Raw genomic sequence first — 22,476 nt, 5'->3', positions numbered from 1 at the left:
ATCTGTCCATTCGTAGTGTTTCGTTATTGTCAAGGATTTCTTGGCACGTTTAAATTGCTGAAGGAAGCATCTTTGTCACAACGGAAAGGTAGTATGAAAAGAGGGCTGGCAGGGATAGCGATGCAAAAAGGAGAAAATGTAAGGGATCCACCAGCACCTTTCTTTTTTTATTGGGCTGCCAGGGGTAGCGACATAATAACAAAAAAAAGAAGGGAGCCAACAGCACCCGGGTTTCCCAGGCGGTCACCCATCCAAGTACTAACCGGGCCCAATGATGCTTAACTTCGGTGATCGGACGAGAACCGGTGCAATCATCATGGTATGGCCGTTGGCACTCATGTAATGTAGGAGCACGGCAGAATACGCGTTCGGCTTCTCTCCCAATACACAAAATGTTAGTTTTCCGCCGCATTTGACGAAAGCACTTCCTTCCGCAACAGCCAGCTCCTCGAGGACGGCGCGGGGGGCGCGCCCGGCGTCCCAGCGGAGCGACGGCCGAATTAGCGGGCGCACCGCCGCGTGTGTGAGACGCACTGCTGCTCGTTGCACGTCCTGTCATTCGCTGGGCGCGTGCAGCCTTCGACACTAGCGGAGGGCGCATCTTGTCCCTGGTGTCCAGCGGAGGGCCTGTGCGGGGTGTGGCAGTGTCGTGCTGGAGGGCGCCACTGGTAGCGATGTGGGCTTCCTCGCCTCGCCTCACACCAGGTGTCTGCGTGGTTCGCAGTGCATTCGCACCATTCCTATCCCCGTTGCTCGACTGCCGCTCGCTGCCGCTCGGGTCGTGGCCCATATGACAGTACAAGCACGACAAACATCTGCGAGACGGCCGTGGGCCTAACGGGCGTGTCCGAGACGCCGTTTGCGGCGGGTAGGGCAGCGCCGTGCCGTGGAAAGGTGCGAAAACAGGGACGCAGGACACAGGAGGGTCGCCAAAGCATCCATCTCTTCTAGCGACGAAAGAGAAATTTTTGTTTACAAATCTGCAGTCGTACAATGCAACAAAACAATAAGCCCTGACGTATTTCAGAACGTATCTGTCGGTTCGTACTGTTTTGTTATCTCCAGAGACTCTTTGGAAATCTTCCTTGGCACATTCTTCTTCGAGCTGAGGCCATTAATATCGTATCTTATGTTTATTACAGTCGTTTATTTTCAATTTTTTTTTTGTTGGAACTTTGCACTGCTACAAAACAGTAGGAGGCCCTGGCTTATTTCAGATCACATCTGTCCATTCGTAGTGTTTCGTTATTGTCAAGGATTTCTTGGCACGTTTAAATTGCTGAAGGAAGCATCTTTGTCACAACGGAAAGGTAGTATGAAAGGAGGGCTGGCAGGGGTAGCGATGCAAAAAGGAGAAAATGTAAGGGATCCAACAGCACCTTTCTTTTTTTATTGGGCTGCCAGGGGTAGCGACATAATAACAAAAAAAAGAAGGGAGCCAACAGCACCCGGGTTTCCCAGGCGGTCACCCATCCAAGTACTAACCGGGCCCAATGATGCTTAACTTCGGTGATCGGACGAGAACCGGTGCAATCATCATGGTATGGCCGTTGGCACTCATGTAATGTAGGAGCACGGCAGAATACGCGTTCGGCTTCTCTCCCAATACACAAAATGTTAGTTTTCCGCCGCATTTGACGAAAGCACTTCCTTCCGCAACAGCCAGCTCCTCGAGGACGGCGCGGGGGGCGCGCCCGGCGTCCCAGCGGAGCGACGGCCGAATTAGCGGGCGCACCGCCGCGTGTGTGAGACGCACTGCTGCTCGTTGCACGTCCTGTCATTCGCTGGGCGCGTGCAGCCTTCGACACTAGCGGAGGGCGCATCTTGTCCCTGGTGTCCAGCGGAGGGCCTGTGCGGGGTGTGGCAGTGTCGTGCTGGAGGGCGCCACTGGTAGCGATGTGGGCTTCCTCGCCTCGCCTCACACCAGGTGTCTGCGTGGTTCGCAGTGCATTCGCACCATTCCTATCCCCGTTGCTCGACTGCCGCTCGCTGCCGCTCGGGTCGTGGCCCATATGACAGTACAAGCACGACAAACATCTGCGAGACGGCCGTGGGCCTAACGGGCGTGTCCGAGACGCCGTTTGCGGCGGGTAGGGCAGCGCCGTGCCGTGGAAAGGTGCGAAAACAGGGACGCAGGACACAGGAGGGTCGCCAAAGCATCCATCTCTTCTAGCGACGAAAGAGAAATTTTTGTTTACAAATCTGCAGTCGTACAATGCAACAAAACAATAAGCCCTGACGTATTTCAGAACGTATCTGTCGGTTCGTACTGTTTTGTTATCTCCAGAGACTCTTTGGAAATCTTCCTTGGCACATTCTTCTTCGAGCTGAGGCCATTAATATCGTATCTTATGTTTATTACAGTCGTTTATTTTCAATTTTTTTTTTTTTTTGTTGGAACTTTGCACTGCTACGAAACAGTAGGAGGCCCTGGCTTATTTCAGATCACATGTGTCGATTCGTAGTGTTTCGTTATTGTCAAGGATTTCTTGGCACGTTTAAATTGCTGAAGGAAGCATCTTTGTCACAACGGAAAGGTAGTATGAAAAGAGGGCTGGCAGGGGTAGCGATGCAAAAAGGGGAAAATGTAAGGGAGCCAACAGCACTTTTTTTTTATTGGGCTGCCAGGGGTAGCGACATAATAACAAAAAAAAAAAAAAGGAGCCAACAGCACCCGGGTTTCCCAGGCGGTCACCCCTCCAAGTACTAACCGGGCCCAATGATGCTTAACTTCGGTGATCGGACGAGAACCGGTGCAATCATCATAGTATGGCCGTTGGCAATCATGTAATGTAGGAGCACGGCAGAATTCGCGTTCGGCTTCTCTCCCAATACACAAAATGTTAGTTTTCCGCCGCATTTGACGAAAGCACTTCCTTCCGCAACAGCCAGCTCCTCGAGGACGGCGCGGGGGGCGCGCCCGGCGTCCCAGCGGAGCGACGGCCGAATTAGCGGGCGCACCGCCGCGTGTGTGAGACGCACTGCTGCTCGTTGCACGTCCTGTCATTCGCTGGGCGCGTGCAGCCTTCGACACTAGCGGAGGACGCATCTTGTCCCTGGTGTCCAGCGGAGGGCCTGTGCGGGGTGTGGCAGTGTCGTGCTGGAGGGCGCCACTGGTAGCGATGTGGGCTTCCTCGCCTCGCCTCACACCAGGTGTCTGCGTGGTTCGCAGTGCATTCGCACCATTCCTATCCCCGTTGCTCGACTGCCGCTCGCTGCCGCTCGGGTCGTGGCCCATATGACAGTACAAGCACGACAAACATCTGCGAGACGGCCGTGGGCCTAACGGGCGTGTCCGAGACGCCGTTTGCGGCGGGTAGGGCAGCGCCGTGCCGTGGAAAGGTGCGAAAACAGGGACGCAGGACACAGGAGGGTCGCCAAAGCATCCATCTCTTCTAGCGACGAAAGAGAAATTTTTGTTTACAAATCTGCAGTCGTACAATGCAACAAAACAATAAGCCCTGACGTATTTCAGAACGTATCTGTCGGTTCGTACTGTTTTGTTATCTCCAGAGACTCTTTGGAAATCTTCCTTGGCACATTCTTCTTCGAGCTGAGGCCATTAATATCGTATCTTATGTTTATTACAGTCGTTTATTTTCAATTTTTTTTTTGTTGGAACTTTGCACTGCTACGAAACAGTAGGAGGCCCTGGCTTATTTCAGATCACATCTGTCCATTCGTAGTGTTTCGTTATTGTCAAGGATTTCTTGGCACGTTTAAATTGCTGAAGGAAGCATCTTTGTCACAACGGAAAGGTAGTATGAAAAGAGGGCTGGCAGGGGTAGCGATGCAAAAAGGGGAAAATGTAAGGGAGCCAACAGCACTTTTTTTTTATTGGGCTGCCAGGGGTAGCGACATAATAACAAAAAAAAAAAAAAAGGAGCCAACAGCACCCGGGTTTCCCAGGCGGTCACCCCTCCAAGTACTAACCGGGCCCAATGATGCTTAACTTCGGTGATCGGACGAGAACCGGTGCAATCATCATGGTATGGCCGTTGGCACTCATGTAATGTAGGAGCACGGCAGAATACGCGTTCGGCTTCTCTCCCAATACACAAAATGTTAGTTTTCCGCCGCATTTGACGAAAGCACTTCCTTCCGCAACAGCCAGCTCCTCGAGGACGGCGCGGGGGGCGCGCCCGGCGTCCCAGCGGAGCGACGGCCGAATTAGCGGGCGCACCGCCGCGTCGCCGCGTGTGTGAGACGCACTGCTGCTCGTTGCACGTCCTGTCATTCGCTGGGCGCGTGCAGCCTTCGACACTAGCGGAGGGCGCATCTTGTCCCTGGTGTCCAGCGGAGGGCCTGTGCGGGGTGTGGCAGTGTCGTGCTGGAGGGCGCCACTGGTAGCGATGTGGGCTTCCTCGCCTCGCCTCGCCTCGCCTCACACCAGGTGTCTGCGTAGTTCGCAGTGCATTCGCACCATTCCTATCCCTGTCCCCGTCCCGACTTGTCCCGACTTTGCTCGACTGCCGCTCGCTGCCGCTCGGGTCGTGGCCCATATGACAGTACAAGCACGACAAACATCTGCGAGACGGCCGTGGGCCTAACGGGCGTGTCCGAGACGCCGTTTGCGGCGGGTAGGGCAGCGCCGTGCCGTGGAAAGGTGCGAAAACAGGGACGCAGGACACAGGAGGGTCGCCAAAGCATCCATCTCTTCTAGCGACGAAAGAGAAATTTTTGTTTACAAATCTGCAGTCGTACAATGCAACAAAACAATAAGCCCTGACGTATTTCAGAACGTATCTGTCGGTTCGTACTGTTTTGTTATCTCCAGAGACTCTTTGGAAATCTTCCTTGGCACATTCTTCTTCGAGCTGAGGCCATTAATATCGTATCTTATGTTTATTACAGTCGTTTATTTTCAATTTTTTTTTTTTTTTTTGTTGGAACTTTGCACTGCTACGAAACAGTAGGAGGCCCTGGCTTATTTCAGATCACATGTGTCGATTCGTAGTGTTTCGTTATTGTCAAGGATTTCTTGGCACGTTTAAATTGCTGAAGGAAGCATCTTTGTCACAACGGAAAGGTAGTATGAAAAGAGGGCTGGCAGGGGTAGCGATGCAAAAAGGGGAAAATGTAAGGGAGCCAACAGCACTTTTTTTTTATTGGGCTGCCAGGGGTAGCGACATAATAACAAAAAAAAAAAAAAAGGAGCCAACAGCACCCGGGTTTCCCAGGCGGTCACCCCTCCAAGTACTAACCGGGCCCAATGATGCTTAACTTCGGTGATCGGACGAGAACCGGTGCAATCATCATGGTATGGCCGTTGGCACTCATGTAATGTAGGAGCACGGCAGAATACGCGTTCGGCTTCTCTCCCAATACACAAAATGTTAGTTTTCCGCCGCATTTGACGAAAGCACTTCCTTCCGCAACAGCCAGCTCCTCGAGGACGGCGCGGGGGGCGCGCCCGGCGTCCCAGCGGAGCGACGGCCGAATTAGCGGGCGCACCGCCGCGTCGCCGCGTGTGTGAGACGCACTGCTGCTCGTTGCACGTCCTGTCATTCGCTGGGCGCGTGCAGCCTTCGACACTAGCGGAGGGCGCATCTTGTCCCTGGTGTCCAGCGGAGGGCCTGTGCGGGGTGTGGCAGTGTCGTGCTGGAGGGCGCCACTGGTAGCGATGTGGGCTTCCTCGCCTCGCCTCGCCTCGCCTCACACCAGGTGTCTGCGTAGTTCGCAGTGCATTCGCACCATTCCTATCCCTGTCCCCGTCCCGACTTGTCCCGACTTTGCTCGACTGCCGCTCGCTGCCGCTCGGGTCGTGGCCCATATGACAGTACAAGCACGACAAACATCTGCGAGACGGCCGTGGGCCTAACGGGCGTGTCCGAGACGCCGTTTGCGGCGGGTAGGGCAGCGCCGTGCCGTGGAAAGGTGCGAAAACAGGGACGCAGGACACAGGAGGGTCGCCAAAGCATCCATCTCTTCTAGCGACGAAAGAGAAATTTTTGTTTACAAATCTGCAGTCGTACAATGCAACAAAACAATAAGCCCTGACGTATTTCAGAACGTATCTGTCGGTTCGTACTGTTTTGTTATCTCCAGAGACTCTTTGGAAATCTTCCTTGGCACATTCTTCTTCGAGCTGAGGCCATTAATATCGTATCTTATGTTTATTACAGTCGTTTATTTTCAATTTTTTTTTTTTTTTTGTTGGAACTTTGCACTGCTACGAAACAGTAGGAGGCCCTGGCTTATTTCAGATCACATGTGTCGATTCGTAGTGTTTCGTTATTGTCAAGGATTTCTTGGCACGTTTAAATTGCTGAAGGAAGCATCTTTGTCACAACGGAAAGGTAGTATGAAAAGAGGGCTGGCAGGGGTAGCGATGCAAAAAGGGGAAAATGTAAGGGAGCCAACAGCACTTTTTTTTTATTGGGCTGCCAGGGGTAGCGACATAATAACAAAAAAAAAAAAAAAGGAGCCAACAGCACCCGGGTTTCCCAGGCGGTCACCCCTCCAAGTACTAACCGGGCCCAATGATGCTTAACTTCGGTGATCGGACGAGAACCGGTGCAATCATCATGGTATGGCCGTTGGCACTCATGTAATGTAGGAGCACGGCAGAATACGCGTTCGGCTTCTCTCCCAATACACAAAATGTTAGTTTTCCGCCGCATTTGACGAAAGCACTTCCTTCCGCAACAGCCAGCTCCTCGAGGACGGCGCGGGGGGCGCGCCCGGCGTCCCAGCGGAGCGACGGCCGAATTAGCGGGCGCACCGCCGCGTCGCCGCGTGTGTGAGACGCACTGCTGCTCGTTGCACGTCCTGTCATTCGCTGGGCGCGTGCAGCCTTCGACACTAGCGGAGGGCGCATCTTGTCCCTGGTGTCCAGCGGAGGGCCTGTGCGGGGTGTGGCAGTGTCGTGCTGGAGGGCGCCACTGGTAGCGATGTGGGCTTCCTCGCCTCGCCTCGCCTCGCCTCACACCAGGTGTCTGCGTAGTTCGCAGTGCATTCGCACCATTCCTATCCCTGTCCCCGTCCCGACTTGTCCCGACTTTGCTCGACTGCCGCTCGCTGCCGCTCGGGTCGTGGCCCATATGACAGTACAAGCACGACAAACATCTGCGAGACGGCCGTGGGCCTAACGGGCGTGTCCGAGACGCCGTTTGCGGCGGGTAGGGCAGCGCCGTGCCGTGGAAAGGTGCGAAAACAGGGACGCAGGACACAGGAGGGTCGCCAAAGCATCCATCTCTTCTAGCGACGAAAGAGAAATTTTTGTTTACAAATCTGCAGTCGTACAATGCAACAAAACAATAAGCCCTGACGTATTTCAGAACGTATCTGTCGGTTCGTACTGTTTTGTTATCTCCAGAGACTCTTTGGAAATCTTCCTTGGCACATTCTTCTTCGAGCTGAGGCCATTAATATCGTATCTTATGTTTATTACAGTCGTTTATTTTCAATTTTTTTTTTTTTTTGTTGGAACTTTGCACTGCTACGAAACAGTAGGAGGCCCTGGCTTATTTCAGATCACATGTGTCGATTCGTAGTGTTTCGTTATTGTCAAGGATTTCTTGGCACGTTTAAATTGCTGAAGGAAGCATCTTTGTCACAACGGAAAGGTAGTATGAAAAGAGGGCTGGCAGGGGTAGCGATGCAAAAAGGGGAAAATGTAAGGGAGCCAACAGCACTTTTTTTTTATTGGGCTGCCAGGGGTAGCGACATAATAACAAAAAAAAAAAAAAAGGAGCCAACAGCACCCGGGTTTCCCAGGCGGTCACCCCTCCAAGTACTAACCGGGCCCAATGATGCTTAACTTCGGTGATCGGACGAGAACCGGTGCAATCATCATGGTATGGCCGTTGGCACTCATGTAATGTAGGAGCACGGCAGAATACGCGTTCGGCTTCTCTCCCAATACACAAAATGTTAGTTTTCCGCCGCATTTGACGAAAGCACTTCCTTCCGCAACAGCCAGCTCCTCGAGGACGGCGCGGGGGGCGCGCCCGGCGTCCCAGCGGAGCGACGGCCGAATTAGCGGGCGCACCGCCGCGTCGCCGCGTGTGTGAGACGCACTGCTGCTCGTTGCACGTCCTGTCATTCGCTGGGCGCGTGCAGCCTTCGACACTAGCGGAGGGCGCATCTTGTCCCTGGTGTCCAGCGGAGGGCCTGTGCGGGGTGTGGCAGTGTCGTGCTGGAGGGCGCCACTGGTAGCGATGTGGGCTTCCTCGCCTCGCCTCGCCTCGCCTCACACCAGGTGTCTGCGTAGTTCGCAGTGCATTCGCACCATTCCTATCCCTGTCCCCGTCCCGACTTGTCCCGACTTTGCTCGACTGCCGCTCGCTGCCGCTCGGGTCGTGGCCCATATGACAGTACAAGCACGACAAACATCTGCGAGACGGCCGTGGGCCTAACGGGCGTGTCCGAGACGCCGTTTGCGGCGGGTAGGGCAGCGCCGTGCCGTGGAAAGGTGCGAAAACAGGGACGCAGGACACAGGAGGGTCGCCAAAGCATCCATCTCTTCTAGCGACGAAAGAGAAATTTTTGTTTACAAATCTGCAGTCGTACAATGCAACAAAACAATAAGCCCTGACGTATTTCAGAACGTATCTGTCGGTTCGTACTGTTTTGTTATCTCCAGAGACTCTTTGGAAATCTTCCTTGGCACATTCTTCTTCGAGCTGAGGCCATTAATATCGTATCTTATGTTTATTACAGTCGTTTATTTTCAATTTTTTTTTTTTTTTTGTTGGAACTTTGCACTGCTACGAAACAGTAGGAGGCCCTGGCTTATTTCAGATCACATGTGTCGATTCGTAGTGTTTCGTTATTGTCAAGGATTTCTTGGCACGTTTAAATTGCTGAAGGAAGCATCTTTGTCACAACGGAAAGGTAGTATGAAAAGAGGGCTGGCAGGGGTAGCGATGCAAAAAGGGGAAAATGTAAGGGAGCCAACAGCACTTTTTTTTTATTGGGCTGCCAGGGGTAGCGACATAATAACAAAAAAAAAAAAAAAGGAGCCAACAGCACCCGGGTTTCCCAGGCGGTCACCCCTCCAAGTACTAACCGGGCCCAATGATGCTTAACTTCGGTGATCGGACGAGAACCGGTGCAATCATCATGGTATGGCCGTTGGCACTCATGTAATGTAGGAGCACGGCAGAATACGCGTTCGGCTTCTCTCCCAATACACAAAATGTTAGTTTTCCGCCGCATTTGACGAAAGCACTTCCTTCCGCAACAGCCAGCTCCTCGAGGACGGCGCGGGGGGCGCGCCCGGCGTCCCAGCGGAGCGACGGCCGAATTAGCGGGCGCACCGCCGCGTCGCCGCGTGTGTGAGACGCACTGCTGCTCGTTGCACGTCCTGTCATTCGCTGGGCGCGTGCAGCCTTCGACACTAGCGGAGGGCGCATCTTGTCCCTGGTGTCCAGCGGAGGGCCTGTGCGGGGTGTGGCAGTGTCGTGCTGGAGGGCGCCACTGGTAGCGATGTGGGCTTCCTCGCCTCGCCTCGCCTCGCCTCACACCAGGTGTCTGCGTAGTTCGCAGTGCATTCGCACCATTCCTATCCCTGTCCCCGTCCCGACTTGTCCCGACTTTGCTCGACTGCCGCTCGCTGCCGCTCGGGTCGTGGCCCATATGACAGTACAAGCACGACAAACATCTGCGAGACGGCCGTGGGCCTAACGGGCGTGTCCGAGACGCCGTTTGCGGCGGGTAGGGCAGCGCCGTGCCGTGGAAAGGTGCGAAAACAGGGACGCAGGACACAGGAGGGTCGCCAAAGCATCCATCTCTTCTAGCGACGAAAGAGAAATTTTTGTTTACAAATCTGCAGTCGTACAATGCAACAAAACAATAAGCCCTGACGTATTTCAGAACGTATCTGTCGGTTCGTACTGTTTTGTTATCTCCAGAGACTCTTTGGAAATCTTCCTTGGCACATTCTTCTTCGAGCTGAGGCCATTAATATCGTATCTTATGTTTATTACAGTCGTTTATTTTCAATTTTTTTTTTTTTTTTGTTGGAACTTTGCACTGCTACGAAACAGTAGGAGGCCCTGGCTTATTTCAGATCACATGTGTCGATTCGTAGTGTTTCGTTATTGTCAAGGATTTCTTGGCACGTTTAAATTGCTGAAGGAAGCATCTTTGTCACAACGGAAAGGTAGTATGAAAAGAGGGCTGGCAGGGGTAGCGATGCAAAAAGGGGAAAATGTAAGGGAGCCAACAGCACTTTTTTTTTATTGGGCTGCCAGGGGTAGCGACATAATAACAAAAAAAAAAAAAAAGGAGCCAACAGCACCCGGGTTTCCCAGGCGGTCACCCCTCCAAGTACTAACCGGGCCCAATGATGCTTAACTTCGGTGATCGGACGAGAACCGGTGCAATCATCATGGTATGGCCGTTGGCACTCATGTAATGTAGGAGCACGGCAGAATACGCGTTCGGCTTCTCTCCCAATACACAAAATGTTAGTTTTCCGCCGCATTTGACGAAAGCACTTCCTTCCGCAACAGCCAGCTCCTCGAGGACGGCGCGGGGGGCGCGCCCGGCGTCCCAGCGGAGCGACGGCCGAATTAGCGGGCGCACCGCCGCGTCGCCGCGTGTGTGAGACGCACTGCTGCTCGTTGCACGTCCTGTCATTCGCTGGGCGCGTGCAGCCTTCGACACTAGCGGAGGGCGCATCTTGTCCCTGGTGTCCAGCGGAGGGCCTGTGCGGGGTGTGGCAGTGTCGTGCTGGAGGGCGCCACTGGTAGCGATGTGGGCTTCCTCGCCTCGCCTCGCCTCGCCTCACACCAGGTGTCTGCGTAGTTCGCAGTGCATTCGCACCATTCCTATCCCTGTCCCCGTCCCGACTTGTCCCGACTTTGCTCGACTGCCGCTCGCTGCCGCTCGGGTCGTGGCCCATATGACAGTACAAGCACGACAAACATCTGCGAGACGGCCGTGGGCCTAACGGGCGTGTCCGAGACGCCGTTTGCGGCGGGTAGGGCAGCGCCGTGCCGTGGAAAGGTGCGAAAACAGGGACGCAGGACACAGGAGGGTCGCCAAAGCATCCATCTCTTCTAGCGACGAAAGAGAAATTTTTGTTTACAAATCTGCAGTCGTACAATGCAACAAAACAATAAGCCCTGACGTATTTCAGAACGTATCTGTCGGTTCGTACTGTTTTGTTATCTCCAGAGACTCTTTGGAAATCTTCCTTGGCACATTCTTCTTCGAGCTGAGGCCATTAATATCGTATCTTATGTTTATTACAGTCGTTTATTTTCAATTTTTTTTTTTTTTTGTTGGAACTTTGCACTGCTACGAAACAGTAGGAGGCCCTGGCTTATTTCAGATCACATGTGTCGATTCGTAGTGTTTCGTTATTGTCAAGGATTTCTTGGCACGTTTAAATTGCTGAAGGAAGCATCTTTGTCACAACGGAAAGGTAGTATGAAAAGAGGGCTGGCAGGGGTAGCGATGCAAAAAGGGGAAAATGTAAGGGAGCCAACAGCACTTTTTTTTTATTGGGCTGCCAGGGGTAGCGACATAATAACAAAAAAAAAAAAAAAGGAGCCAACAGCACCCGGGTTTCCCAGGCGGTCACCCCTCCAAGTACTAACCGGGCCCAATGATGCTTAACTTCGGTGATCGGACGAGAACCGGTGCAATCATCATGGTATGGCCGTTGGCACTCATGTAATGTAGGAGCACGGCAGAATACGCGTTCGGCTTCTCTCCCAATACACAAAATGTTAGTTTTCCGCCGCATTTGACGAAAGCACTTCCTTCCGCAACAGCCAGCTCCTCGAGGACGGCGCGGGGGGCGCGCCCGGCGTCCCAGCGGAGCGACGGCCGAATTAGCGGGCGCACCGCCGCGTCGCCGCGTGTGTGAGACGCACTGCTGCTCGTTGCACGTCCTGTCATTCGCTGGGCGCGTGCAGCCTTCGACACTAGCGGAGGGCGCATCTTGTCCCTGGTGTCCAGCGGAGGGCCTGTGCGGGGTGTGGCAGTGTCGTGCTGGAGGGCGCCACTGGTAGCGATGTGGGCTTCCTCGCCTCGCCTCGCCTCGCCTCACACCAGGTGTCTGCGTAGTTCGCAGTGCATTCGCACCATTCCTATCCCTGTCCCCGTCCCGACTTGTCCCGACTTTGCTCGACTGCCGCTCGCTGCCGCTCGGGTCGTGGCCCATATGACAGTACAAGCACGACAAACATCTGCGAGACGGCCGTGGGCCTAACGGGCGTGTCCGAGACGCCGTTTGCGGCGGGTAGGGCAGCGCCGTGCCGTGGAAAGGTGCGAAAACAGGGACGCAGGACACAGGAGGGTCGCCAAAGCATCCATCTCTTCTAGCGACGAAAGAGAAATTTTTGTTTACAAATCTGCAGTCGTACAATGCAACAAAACAATAAGCCCTGACGTATTTCAGAACGTATCTGTCGGTTCGTACTGTTTTGTTATCTCCAGAGACTCTTTGGAAATCTTCCTTGGCACATTCTTCTTCGAGCTGAGGCCATTAATATCGTATCTTATGTTTATTACAGTCGTTTATTTTCAATTTTTTTTTTTTTTTTGTTGGAACTTTGCACTGCTACGAAACAGTAGGAGGCCCTGGCTTATTTCAGATCACATGTGTCGATTCGTAGTGTTTCGTTATTGTCAAGGATTTCTTGGCACGTTTAAATTGCTGAAGGAAGCATCTTTGTCACAACGGAAAGGTAGTATGAAAAGAGGGCTGGCAGGGGTAGCGATGCAAAAAGGGGAAAATGTAAGGGAGCCAACAGCACTTTTTTTTTATTGGGCTGCCAGGGGTAGCGACATAATAACAAAAAAAAAAAAAAAGGAGCCAACAGCACCCGGGTTTCCCAGGCGGTCACCCCTCCAAGTACTAACCGGGCCCAATGATGCTTAACTTCGGTGATCGGACGAGAACCGGTGCAATCATCATGGTATGGCCGTTGGCACTCATGTAATGTAGGAGCACGGCAGAATACGCGTTCGGCTTCTCTCCCAATACACAAAATGTTAGTTTTCCGCCGCATTTGACGAAAGCACTTCCTTCCGCAACAGCCAGCTCCTCGAGGACGGCGCGGGGGGCGCGCCCGGCGTCCCAGCGGAGCGACGGCCGAATTAGCGGGCGCACCGCCGCGTCGCCGCGTGTGTGAGACGCACTGCTGCTCGTTGCACGTCCTGTCATTCGCTGGGCGCGTGCAGCCTTCGACACTAGCGGAGGGCGCATCTTGTCCCTGGTGTCCAGCGGAGGGCCTGTGCGGGGTGTGGCAGTGTCGTGCTGGAGGGCGCCACTGGTAGCGATGTGGGCTTCCTCGCCTCGCCTCGCCTCGCCTCACACCAGGTGTCTGCGTAGTTCGCAGTGCATTCGCACCATTCCTATCCCTGTCCCCGTCCCGACTTGTCCCGACTTTGCTCGACTGCCGCTCGCTGCCGCTCGGGTCGTGGCCCATATGACAGTACAAGCACGACAAACATCTGCGAGACGGCCGTGGGCCTAACGGGCGTGTCCGAGACGCCGTTTGCGGCGGGTAGGGCAGCGCCGTGCCGTGGAAAGGTGCGAAAACAGGGACGCAGGACACAGGAGGGTCGCCAAAGCATCCATCTCTTCTAGCGACGAAAGAGAAATTTTTGTTTACAAATCTGCAGTCGTACAATGCAACAAAACAATAAGCCCTGACGTATTTCAGAACGTATCTGTCGGTTCGTACTGTTTTGTTATCTCCAGAGACTCTTTGGAAATCTTCCTTGGCACATTCTTCTTCGAGCTGAGGCCATTAATATCGTATCTTATGTTTATTACAGTCGTTTATTTTCAATTTTTTTTTTTTTTTTGTTGGAACTTTGCACTGCTACGAAACAGTAGGAGGCCCTGGCTTATTTCAGATCACATGTGTCGATTCGTAGTGTTTCGTTATTGTCAAGGATTTCTTGGCACGTTTAAATTGCTGAAGGAAGCATCTTTGTCACAACGGAAAGGTAGTATGAAAAGAGGGCTGGCAGGGGTAGCGATGCAAAAAGGGGAAAATGTAAGGGAGCCAACAGCACTTTTTTTTTATTGGGCTGCCAGGGGTAGCGACATAATAACAAAAAAAAAAAAAAAAGGAGCCAACAGCACCCGGGTTTCCCAGGCGGTCACCCCTCCAAGTACTAACCGGGCCCAATGATGCTTAACTTCGGTGATCGGACGAGAACCGGTGCAATCATCATGGTATGGCCGTTGGCACTCATGTAATGTAGGAGCACGGCAGAATACGCGTTCGGCTTCTCTCCCAATACACAAAATGTTAGTTTTCCGCCGCATTTGACGAAAGCACTTCCTTCCGCAACAGCCAGCTCCTCGAGGACGGCGCGGGGGGCGCGCCCGGCGTCCCAGCGGAGCGACGGCCGAATTAGCGGGCGCACCGCCGCGTGTGTGAGACGCACTGCTGCTCGTTGCACGTCCTGTCATTCGCTGGGCGCGTGCAGCCTTCGACACTAGCGGAGGGCGCATCTTGTCCCTGGTGTCCAGCGGAGGGCCTGTGCGGGGTGTGGCAGTGTCGTGCTGGAGGGCGCCACTGGTAGCGATGTGGGCTTCCTCGCCTCGCCTCGCCTCGCCTCACACCAGGTGTCTGCGTAGTTCGCAGTGCATTCGCACCATTCCTATCCCTGTCCCCGTCCCGACTTGTCCCGACTTTGCTCGACTGCCGCTCGCTGCCGCTCGGGTCGTGGCCCATATGACAGTACAAGCACGACAAACATCTGCGAGACGGCCGTGGGCCTAACGGGCGTGTCCGAGACGCCGTTTGCGGCGGGTAGGGCAGCGCCGTGCCGTGGAAAGGTGCGAAAACAGGGACGCAGGACACAGGAGGGTCGCCAAAGCATCCATCTCTTCTAGCGACGAAAGAGAAATTTTTGTTTACAAATCTGCAGTCGTACAATGCAACAAAACAATAAGCCCTGACGTATTTCAGAACGTATCTGTCGGTTCGTACTGTTTTGTTATCTCCAGAGACTCTTTGGAAATCTTCCTTGGCACATTCTTCTTCGAGCTGAGGCCATTAATATCGTATCTTATGTTTATTACAGTCGTTTATTTTCAATTTTTTTTTTTTTTTTGTTGGAACTTTGCACTGCTACGAAACAGTAGGAGGCCCTGGCTTATTTCAGATCACATGTGTCGATTCGTAGTGTTTCGTTATTGTCAAGGATTTCTTGGCACGTTTAAATTGCTGAAGGAAGCATCTTTGTCACAACGGAAAGGTAGTATGAAAAGAGGGCTGGCAGGGGTAGCGATGCAAAAAGGGGAAAATGTAAGGGAGCCAACAGCACTTTTTTTTTATTGGGCTGCCAGGGGTAGCGACATAATAACAAAAAAAAAAAAAAAGGAGCCAACAGCAACAGCACCCGGGTTTCCCAGGCGGTCACCCCTCCAAGTACTAACCGGGCCCAATGATGCTTAACTTCGGTGATCGGACGAGAACCGGTGCAATCATCATGGTATGGCCGTTGGCACTCATGTAATGTAGGAGCACGGCAGAATACGCGTTCGGCTTCTCTCCCAATACACAAAATGTTAGTTTTCCGCCGCATTTGACGAAAGCACTTCCTTCCGCAACAGCCAGCTCCTCGAGGACGGCGCGGGGGGCGCGCCCGGCGTCCCAGCGGAGCGACGGCCGAATTAGCGGGCGCACCGCCGCGTGTGTGAGACGCACTGCTGCTCGTTGCACGTCCTGTCATTCGCTGGGCGCGTGCAGCCTTCGACACTAGCGGAGGGCGCATCTTGTCCCTGGTGTCCAGCGGAGGGCCTGTGCGGGGTGTGGCAGTGTCGTGCTGGAGGGCGCCACTGGTAGCGATGTGGGCTTCCTCGCCTCGCCTCGCCTCGCCTCACACCAGGTGTCTGCGTAGTTCGCAGTGCATTCGCACCATTCCTATCCCTGTCCCCGTCCCGACTTGTCCCGACTTTGCTCGACTGCCGCTCGCTGCCGCTCGGGTCGTGGCCCATATGACAGTACAAGCACGACAAACATCTGCGAGACGGCCGTGGGCCTAACGGGCGTGTCCGAGACGCCGTTTGCGGCGGGTAGGGCAGCGCCGTGCCGTGGAAAGGTGCGAAAACAGGGACGCAGGACACAGGAGAGGGCAGCGCCGTGCCGTGGAAAGGTGCGAAAACAGGGACGCAGGACACAGGAGGGTCGCCAAAGCATCCATCTCTTCTAGCGACGAAAGAGAAATTTTTGTTTACAAATCTGCAGTCGTACAATGCAACAAAACAATAAGCCCTGACGTATTTCAGAACGTATCTGTCGGTTCGTACTGTTTTGTTATCTCCAGAGACTCTTTGGAAATCTTCCTTGGCACATTCTTCTTCGAGCTGAGGCCATTAATATCGTATCTTATGTTTATTACAGTCGTTTATTTTCAATTTTTTTTTTTTTTTTGTTGGAACTTTGCACTGCTACGAAACAGTAGGAGGCCCTGGCTTATTTCAGATCACATGTGTCGATTCGTAGTGTTTCGTTATTGTCAAGGATTTCTTGGCACGTTTAAATTGCTGAAGGAAGCATCTTTGTCACAACGGAAAGGTAGTATGAAAAGAGGGCTGGCAGGGGTAGCGATGCAAAAAGGGGAAAATGTAAGGGAGCCAACAGCACTTTTTTTTTATTGGGCTGCCAGGGGTAGCGACATAATAACAAAAAAAAAAAAAAAGGAGCCAACAGCACCCGGGTTTCCCAGGCGGTCACCCCTCCAAGTACTAACCGGGCCCAATGATGCTTAACTTCGGTGATCGGACGAGAACCGGTGCAATCATCATGGTATGGCCGTTGGCACTCATGTAATGTAGGAGCACGGCAGAATACGCGTTCGGCTTCTCTCCCAATACACAAAATGTTAGTTTTCCGCCGCATTTGACGAAAGCACTTCCTTCCGCAACAGCCAGCTCCTCGAGGACGGCGCGGGGGGCGCGCCCGGCGTCCCAGCGGAGCGACGGCCGAATTAGCGGGCGCACCGCCGCGTGTGTGAGACGCACTGCTGCTCGTTGCACGTCCTGTCATTCGCTGGGCGCGTGCAGCCTTCGACACTAGCGGAGGGCGCATCTTGTCCCTGGTGTCCAGCGGAGGGCCTGTGCGGGGTGTGGCAGTGTCGTGCTGGAGGGCGCCACTGGTAGCGATGTGGGCTTCCTCGCCTCGCCTCGCCTCGCCTCACACCAGGTGTCTGCGTAGTTCGCAGTGCATTCGCACCATTCCTATCCCTGTCCCCGTCCCGACTTGTCCCGACTTTGCTCGACTGCCGCTCGCTGCCGCTCGGGTCGTGGCCCATATGACAGTACAAGCACGACAAACATCTGCGAGACGGCCGTGGGCCTAACGGGCGTGTCCGAGACGCCGTTTGCGGCGGGTAGGGCAGCGCCGTGCCGTGGAAAGGTGCGAAAACAGGGACGCAGGACACAGGAGGGTCGCCAAAGCATCCATCTCTTCTAGCGACGAAAGAGAAATTTTTGTTTACAAATCTGCAGTCGTACAATGCAACAAAACAATAAGCCCTGACGTATTTCAGAACGTATCTGTCGGTTCGTACTGTTTTGTTATCTCCAGAGACTCTTTGGAAATCTTCCTTGGCACATTCTTCTTCGAGCTGAGGCCATTAATATCGTATCTTATGTTTATTACAGTCGTTTATTTTCAATTTTTTTTTTTTTTTTGTTGGAACTTTGCACTGCTACGAAACAGTAGGAGGCCCTGGCTTATTTCAGATCACATGTGTCGATTCGTAGTGTTTCGTTATTGTCAAGGATTTCTTGGCACGTTTAAATTGCTGAAGGAAGCATCTTTGTCACAACGGAAAGGTAGTATGAAAAGAGGGCTGGCAGGGGTAGCGATGCAAAAAGGGGAAAATGTAAGGGAGCCAACAGCACTTTTTTTTTATTGGGCTGCCAGGGGTAGCGACATAATAACAAAAAAAAAAAAAAAGGAGCCAACAGCACCCGGGTTTCCCAGGCGGTCACCCCTCCAAGTACTAACCGGGCCCAATGATGCTTAACTTCGGTGATCGGACGAGAACCGGTGCAATCATCATGGTATGGCCGTTGGCACTCATGTAATGTAGGAGCACGGCAGAATACGCGTTCGGCTTCTCTCCCAATACACAAAATGTTAGTTTTCCGCCGCATTTGACGAAAGCACTTCCTTCCGCAACAGCCAGCTCCTCGAGGACGGCGCGGGGGGCGCGCCCGGCGTCCCAGCGGAGCGACGGCCGAATTAGCGGGCGCACCGCCGCGTCGCCGCGTGTGTGAGACGCACTGCTGCTCGTTGCACGTCCTGTCATTCGCTGGGCGCGTGCAGCCTTCGACACTAGCGGAGGGCGCATCTTGTCCCTGGTGTCCAGCGGAGGGCCTGTGCGGGGTGTGGCAGTGTCGTGCTGGAGGGCGCCACTGGTAGCGATGTGGGCTTCCTCGCCTCGCCTCGCCTCGCCTCACACCAGGTGTCTGCGTAGTTCGCAGTGCATTCGCACCATTCCTATCCCTGTCCCCGTCCCGACTTGTCCCGACTTTGCTCGACTGCCGCTCGCTGCCGCTCGGGTCGTGGCCCATATGACAGTACAAGCACGACAAACATCTGCGAGACGGCCGTGGGCCTAACGGGCGTGTCCGAGACGCCGTTTGCGGCGGGTAGGGCAGCGCCGTGCCGTGGAAAGGTGCGAAAACAGGGACGCAGGACACAGGAGGGTCGCCAAAGCATCCATCTCTTCTAGCGACGAAAGAGAAATTTTTGTTTACAAATCTGCAGTCGTACAATGCAACAAAACAATAAGCCCTGACGTATTTCAGAACGTATCTGTCGGTTCGTACTGTTTTGTTATCTCCAGAGACTCTTTGGAAATCTTCCTTGGCACATTCTTCTTCGAGCTGAGGCCATTAATATCGTATCTTATGTTTATTACAGTCGTTTATTTTCAATTTTTTTTTTTTTTTTGTTGGAACTTTGCACTGCTACGAAACAGTAGGAGGCCCTGGCTTATTTCAGATCACATGTGTCGATTCGTAGTGTTTCGTTATTGTCAAGGATTTCTTGGCACGTTTAAATTGCTGAAGGAAGCATCTTTGTCACAACGGAAAGGTAGTATGAAAAGAGGGCTGGCAGGGGTAGCGATGCAAAAAGGGGAAAATGTAAGGGAGCCAACAGCACTTTTTTTTTATTGGGCTGCCAGGGGTAGCGACATAATAACAAAAAAAAAAAAAAAAGGAGCCAACAGCACCCGGGTTTCCCAGGCGGTCACCCCTCCAAGTACTAACCGGGCCCAATGATGCTTAACTTCGGTGATCGGACGAGAACCGGTGCAATCATCATGGTATGGCCGTTGGCACTCATGTAATGTAGGAGCACGGCAGAATACGCGTTCGGCTTCTCTCCCAATACACAAAATGTTAGTTTTCCGCCGCATTTGACGAAAGCACTTCCTTCCGCAACAGCCAGCTCCTCGAGGACGGCGCGGGGGGCGCGCCCGGCGTCCCAGCGGAGCGACGGCCGAATTAGCGGGCGCACCGCCGCGTGTGTGAGACGCACTGCTGCTCGTTGCACGTCCTGTCATTCGCTGGGCGCGTGCAGCCTTCGACACTAGCGGAGGGCGCATCTTGTCCCTGGTGTCCAGCGGAGGGCCTGTGCGGGGTGTGGCAGTGTCGTGCTGGAGGGCGCCACTGGTAGCGATGTGGGCTTCCTCGCCTCGCCTCGCCTCGCCTCACACCAGGTGTCTGCGTAGTTCGCAGTGCATTCGCACCATTCCTATCCCTGTCCCCGTCCCGACTTGTCCCGACTTTGCTCGACTGCCGCTCGCTGCCGCTCGGGTCGTGGCCCATATGACAGTACAAGCACGACAAACATCTGCGAGACGGCCGTGGGCCTAACGGGCGTGTCCGAGACGCCGTTTGCGGCGGGTAGGGCAGCGCGCGTGCCGTGGAAAGGTGCGAAAACAGGGACACAGGAGGGTCGCCAAAGCATCCATCTCTTCTAGCGACGAAAGAGAAATTTTTGTTTACAAATCTGCAGTCGTACAATGCAACAAAACAATAAGCCCTGACGTATTTCAGAACGTATCTGTCGGTTCGTACTGTTTTGTTATCTCCAGAGACTCTTTGGAAATCTTCCTTGGCACATTCTTCTTCGAGCTGAGGCCATTAATATCGTATCTTATGTTTATTACAGTCGTTTATTTTCAATTTTTTTTTTTTTTTTGTTGGAACTTTGCACTGCTACGAAACAGTAGGAGGCCCTGGCTTATTTCAGATCACATGTGTCGATTCGTAGTGTTTCGTTATTGTCAAGGATTTCTTGGCACGTTTAAATTGCTGAAGGAAGCATCTTTGTCACAACGGAAAGGTAGTATGAAAAGAGGGCTGGCAGGGGTAGCGATGCAAAAAGGGGAAAATGTAAGGGAGCCAACAGCACTTTTTTTTTATTGGGCTGCCAGGGGTAGCGACATAATAACAAAAAAAAAAAAAAAGGAGCCAACAGCACCCGGGTTTCCCAGGCGGTCACCCCTCCAAGTACTAACCGGGCCCAATGATGCTTAACTTCGGTGATCGGACGAGAACCGGTGCAATCATCATGGTATGGCCGTTGGCACTCATGTAATGTAGGAGCACGGCAGAATACGCGTTCGGCTTCTCTCCCAATACACAAAATGTTAGTTTTCGTTTTCCGCCGCATTTGACGAAAGCACTTCCTTCCGCAACAGCCAGCTCCTCGAGGACGGCGCGGGGGGCGCGCCCGGCGTCCCAGCGGAGCGACGGCCGAATTAGCGGGCGCACCGCCGCGTGTGTGAGACGCACTGCTGCTCGTTGCACGTCCTGTCATTCGCTGGGCGCGTGCAGCCTTCGACACTAGCGGAGGGCGCATCTTGTCCCTGGTGTCCAGCGGAGGGCCTGTGCGGGGTGTGGCAGTGTCGTGCTGGAGGGCGCCACTGGTAGCGATGTGGGCTTCCTCGCCTCGCCTCGCCTCGCCTCACACCAGGTGTCTGCGTAGTTCGCAGTGCATTCGCACCATTCCTATCCCTGTCCCCGTCCCGACTTGTCCCGACTTTGCTCGACTGCCGCTCGCTGCCGCTCGGGTCGTGGCCCATATGACAGTACAAGCACGACAAACATCTGCGAGACGGCCGTGGGCCTAACGGGCGTGTCCGAGACGCCGTTTGCGGCGGGTAGGGCAGCGCCGTGCCGTGGAAAGGTGCGAAAACAGGGACGCAGGACACAGGAGGGTCGCCAAAGCATCCATCTCTTCTAGCGACGAAAGAGAAATTTTTGTTTACAAATCTGCAGTCGTACAATGCAACAAAACAATAAGCCCTGACGTATTTCAGAACGTATCTGTCGGTTCGTACTGTTTTGTTATCTCCAGAGACTCTTTGGAAATCTTCCTTGGCACATTCTTCTTCGAGCTGAGGCCATTAATATCGTATCTTATGTTTATTACAGTCGTTTATTTTCAATTTTTTTTTTTTTTTTGTTGGAACTTTGCACTGCTACGAAACAGTAGGAGGCCCTGGCTTATTTCAGATCACATGTGTCGATTCGTAGTGTTTCGTTATTGTCAAGGATTTCTTGGCACGTTTAAATTGCTGAAGGAAGCATCTTTGTCACAACGGAAAGGTAGTATGAAAAGAGGGCTGGCAGGGGTAGCGATGCAAAAAGGGGAAAATGTAAGGGAGCCAACAGCACTTTTTTTTTATTGGGCTGCCAGGGGTAGCGACATAATAACAAAAAAAAAAAAAAAGGAGCCAACAGCACCCGGGTTTCCCAGGCGGTCACCCCTCCAAGTACTAACCGGGCCCAATGATGCTTAACTTCGGTGATCGGACGAGAACCGGTGCAATCATCATGGTATGGCCGTTGGCACTCATGTAATGTAGGAGCACGGCAGAATACGCGTTCGGCTTCTCTCCCAATACACAAAATGTTAGTTTTCCGCCGCATTTGACGAAAGCACTTCCTTCCGCAACAGCCAGCTCCTCGAGGACGGCGCGGGGGGCGCGCCCGGCGTCCCAGCGGAGCGACGGCCGAATTAGCGGGCGCACCGCCGCGTCGCCGCGTGTGTGAGACGCACTGCTGCTCGTTGCACGTCCTGTCATTCGCTGGGCGCGTGCAGCCTTCGACACTAGCGGAGGGCGCATCTTGTCCCTGGTGTCCAGCGGAGGGCCTGTGCGGGGTGTGGCAGTGTCGTGCTGGAGGGCGCCACTGGTAGCGATGTGGGCTTCCTCGCCTCGCCTCGCCTCGCCTCACACCAGGTGTCTGCGTAGTTCGCAGTGCATTCGCACCATTCCTATCCCTGTCCCCGTCCCGACTTGTCCCGACTTTGCTCGACTGCCGCTCGCTGCCGCTCGGGTCGTGGCCCATATGACAGTACAAGCACGACAAACATCTGCGAGACGGCCGTGGGCCTAACGGGCGTGTCCGAGACGCCGTTTGCGGCGGGTAGGGCAGCGCCGTGCCGTGGAAAGGTGCGAAAACAGGGACGCAGGACACAGGAGGGTCGCCAAAGCATCCATCTCTTCTAGCGACGAAAGAGA

The 22,476-nt window shown here is 53.7% G+C and overlaps 18 non-coding genes across 18 annotated transcripts; all 18 read right to left on the bottom strand.

The window, feature by feature from the left end:
• Positions 1-214: 214 nt before the first annotated feature.
• LOC124607998 lies at positions 215-333 on the bottom strand. The gene has a single exon (XR_006978864.1). It is a non-coding gene; the product is annotated as a 5S ribosomal RNA (ribosomal RNA).
• A 1,103-nt stretch (positions 334-1,436) lies between these two features.
• LOC124607882 lies at positions 1,437-1,555 on the bottom strand. Its single transcript, XR_006978853.1, has one exon. It is a non-coding gene; the product is annotated as a 5S ribosomal RNA (ribosomal RNA).
• A 1,107-nt stretch (positions 1,556-2,662) lies between these two features.
• Positions 2,663-2,781, bottom strand: LOC124608167. The gene has a single exon (XR_006978880.1). It is a non-coding gene; the product is annotated as a 5S ribosomal RNA (ribosomal RNA).
• A 1,103-nt stretch (positions 2,782-3,884) lies between these two features.
• LOC124608084 lies at positions 3,885-4,003 on the bottom strand. The gene has a single exon (XR_006978872.1). It is a non-coding gene; the product is annotated as a 5S ribosomal RNA (ribosomal RNA).
• Positions 4,004-5,155: 1,152 nt separating this feature from the next.
• Positions 5,156-5,274, bottom strand: LOC124608072. Its single transcript, XR_006978871.1, has one exon. It is a non-coding gene; the product is annotated as a 5S ribosomal RNA (ribosomal RNA).
• A 1,151-nt stretch (positions 5,275-6,425) lies between these two features.
• On the bottom strand, positions 6,426-6,544 carry LOC124608061. The gene has a single exon (XR_006978870.1). It is a non-coding gene; the product is annotated as a 5S ribosomal RNA (ribosomal RNA).
• Positions 6,545-7,694: 1,150 nt separating this feature from the next.
• Positions 7,695-7,813, bottom strand: LOC124608050. Its single transcript, XR_006978869.1, has one exon. It is a non-coding gene; the product is annotated as a 5S ribosomal RNA (ribosomal RNA).
• Positions 7,814-8,964: 1,151 nt separating this feature from the next.
• Positions 8,965-9,083, bottom strand: LOC124608039. Its single transcript, XR_006978868.1, has one exon. It is a non-coding gene; the product is annotated as a 5S ribosomal RNA (ribosomal RNA).
• A 1,151-nt stretch (positions 9,084-10,234) lies between these two features.
• On the bottom strand, positions 10,235-10,353 carry LOC124608026. Its single transcript, XR_006978867.1, has one exon. It is a non-coding gene; the product is annotated as a 5S ribosomal RNA (ribosomal RNA).
• Positions 10,354-11,503: 1,150 nt separating this feature from the next.
• LOC124608015 lies at positions 11,504-11,622 on the bottom strand. Its single transcript, XR_006978866.1, has one exon. It is a non-coding gene; the product is annotated as a 5S ribosomal RNA (ribosomal RNA).
• A 1,151-nt stretch (positions 11,623-12,773) lies between these two features.
• On the bottom strand, positions 12,774-12,892 carry LOC124608004. Its single transcript, XR_006978865.1, has one exon. It is a non-coding gene; the product is annotated as a 5S ribosomal RNA (ribosomal RNA).
• Positions 12,893-14,044: 1,152 nt separating this feature from the next.
• LOC124607992 lies at positions 14,045-14,163 on the bottom strand. Its single transcript, XR_006978863.1, has one exon. It is a non-coding gene; the product is annotated as a 5S ribosomal RNA (ribosomal RNA).
• Positions 14,164-15,312: 1,149 nt separating this feature from the next.
• LOC124608540 lies at positions 15,313-15,431 on the bottom strand. Its single transcript, XR_006979167.1, has one exon. It is a non-coding gene; the product is annotated as a 5S ribosomal RNA (ribosomal RNA).
• Positions 15,432-16,628: 1,197 nt separating this feature from the next.
• On the bottom strand, positions 16,629-16,747 carry LOC124607981. The gene has a single exon (XR_006978862.1). It is a non-coding gene; the product is annotated as a 5S ribosomal RNA (ribosomal RNA).
• A 1,143-nt stretch (positions 16,748-17,890) lies between these two features.
• Positions 17,891-18,009, bottom strand: LOC124607969. The gene has a single exon (XR_006978861.1). It is a non-coding gene; the product is annotated as a 5S ribosomal RNA (ribosomal RNA).
• A 1,152-nt stretch (positions 18,010-19,161) lies between these two features.
• Positions 19,162-19,280, bottom strand: LOC124607957. Its single transcript, XR_006978860.1, has one exon. It is a non-coding gene; the product is annotated as a 5S ribosomal RNA (ribosomal RNA).
• A 1,137-nt stretch (positions 19,281-20,417) lies between these two features.
• On the bottom strand, positions 20,418-20,536 carry LOC124607946. The gene has a single exon (XR_006978859.1). It is a non-coding gene; the product is annotated as a 5S ribosomal RNA (ribosomal RNA).
• A 1,149-nt stretch (positions 20,537-21,685) lies between these two features.
• On the bottom strand, positions 21,686-21,804 carry LOC124607935. Its single transcript, XR_006978858.1, has one exon. It is a non-coding gene; the product is annotated as a 5S ribosomal RNA (ribosomal RNA).
• Between the last annotated feature and the right edge of the window lie 672 nt (positions 21,805-22,476).

The sequence above is a fragment of the Schistocerca americana genome, chromosome 3 (genome assembly GCF_021461395.2).
Source record: "Schistocerca americana isolate TAMUIC-IGC-003095 chromosome 3, iqSchAmer2.1, whole genome shotgun sequence".
NCBI classification, from domain to species: domain Eukaryota; kingdom Metazoa; phylum Arthropoda; class Insecta; order Orthoptera; family Acrididae; genus Schistocerca; species Schistocerca americana.
This window is presented reverse-complemented; position numbering and strand designations above follow the sequence as displayed.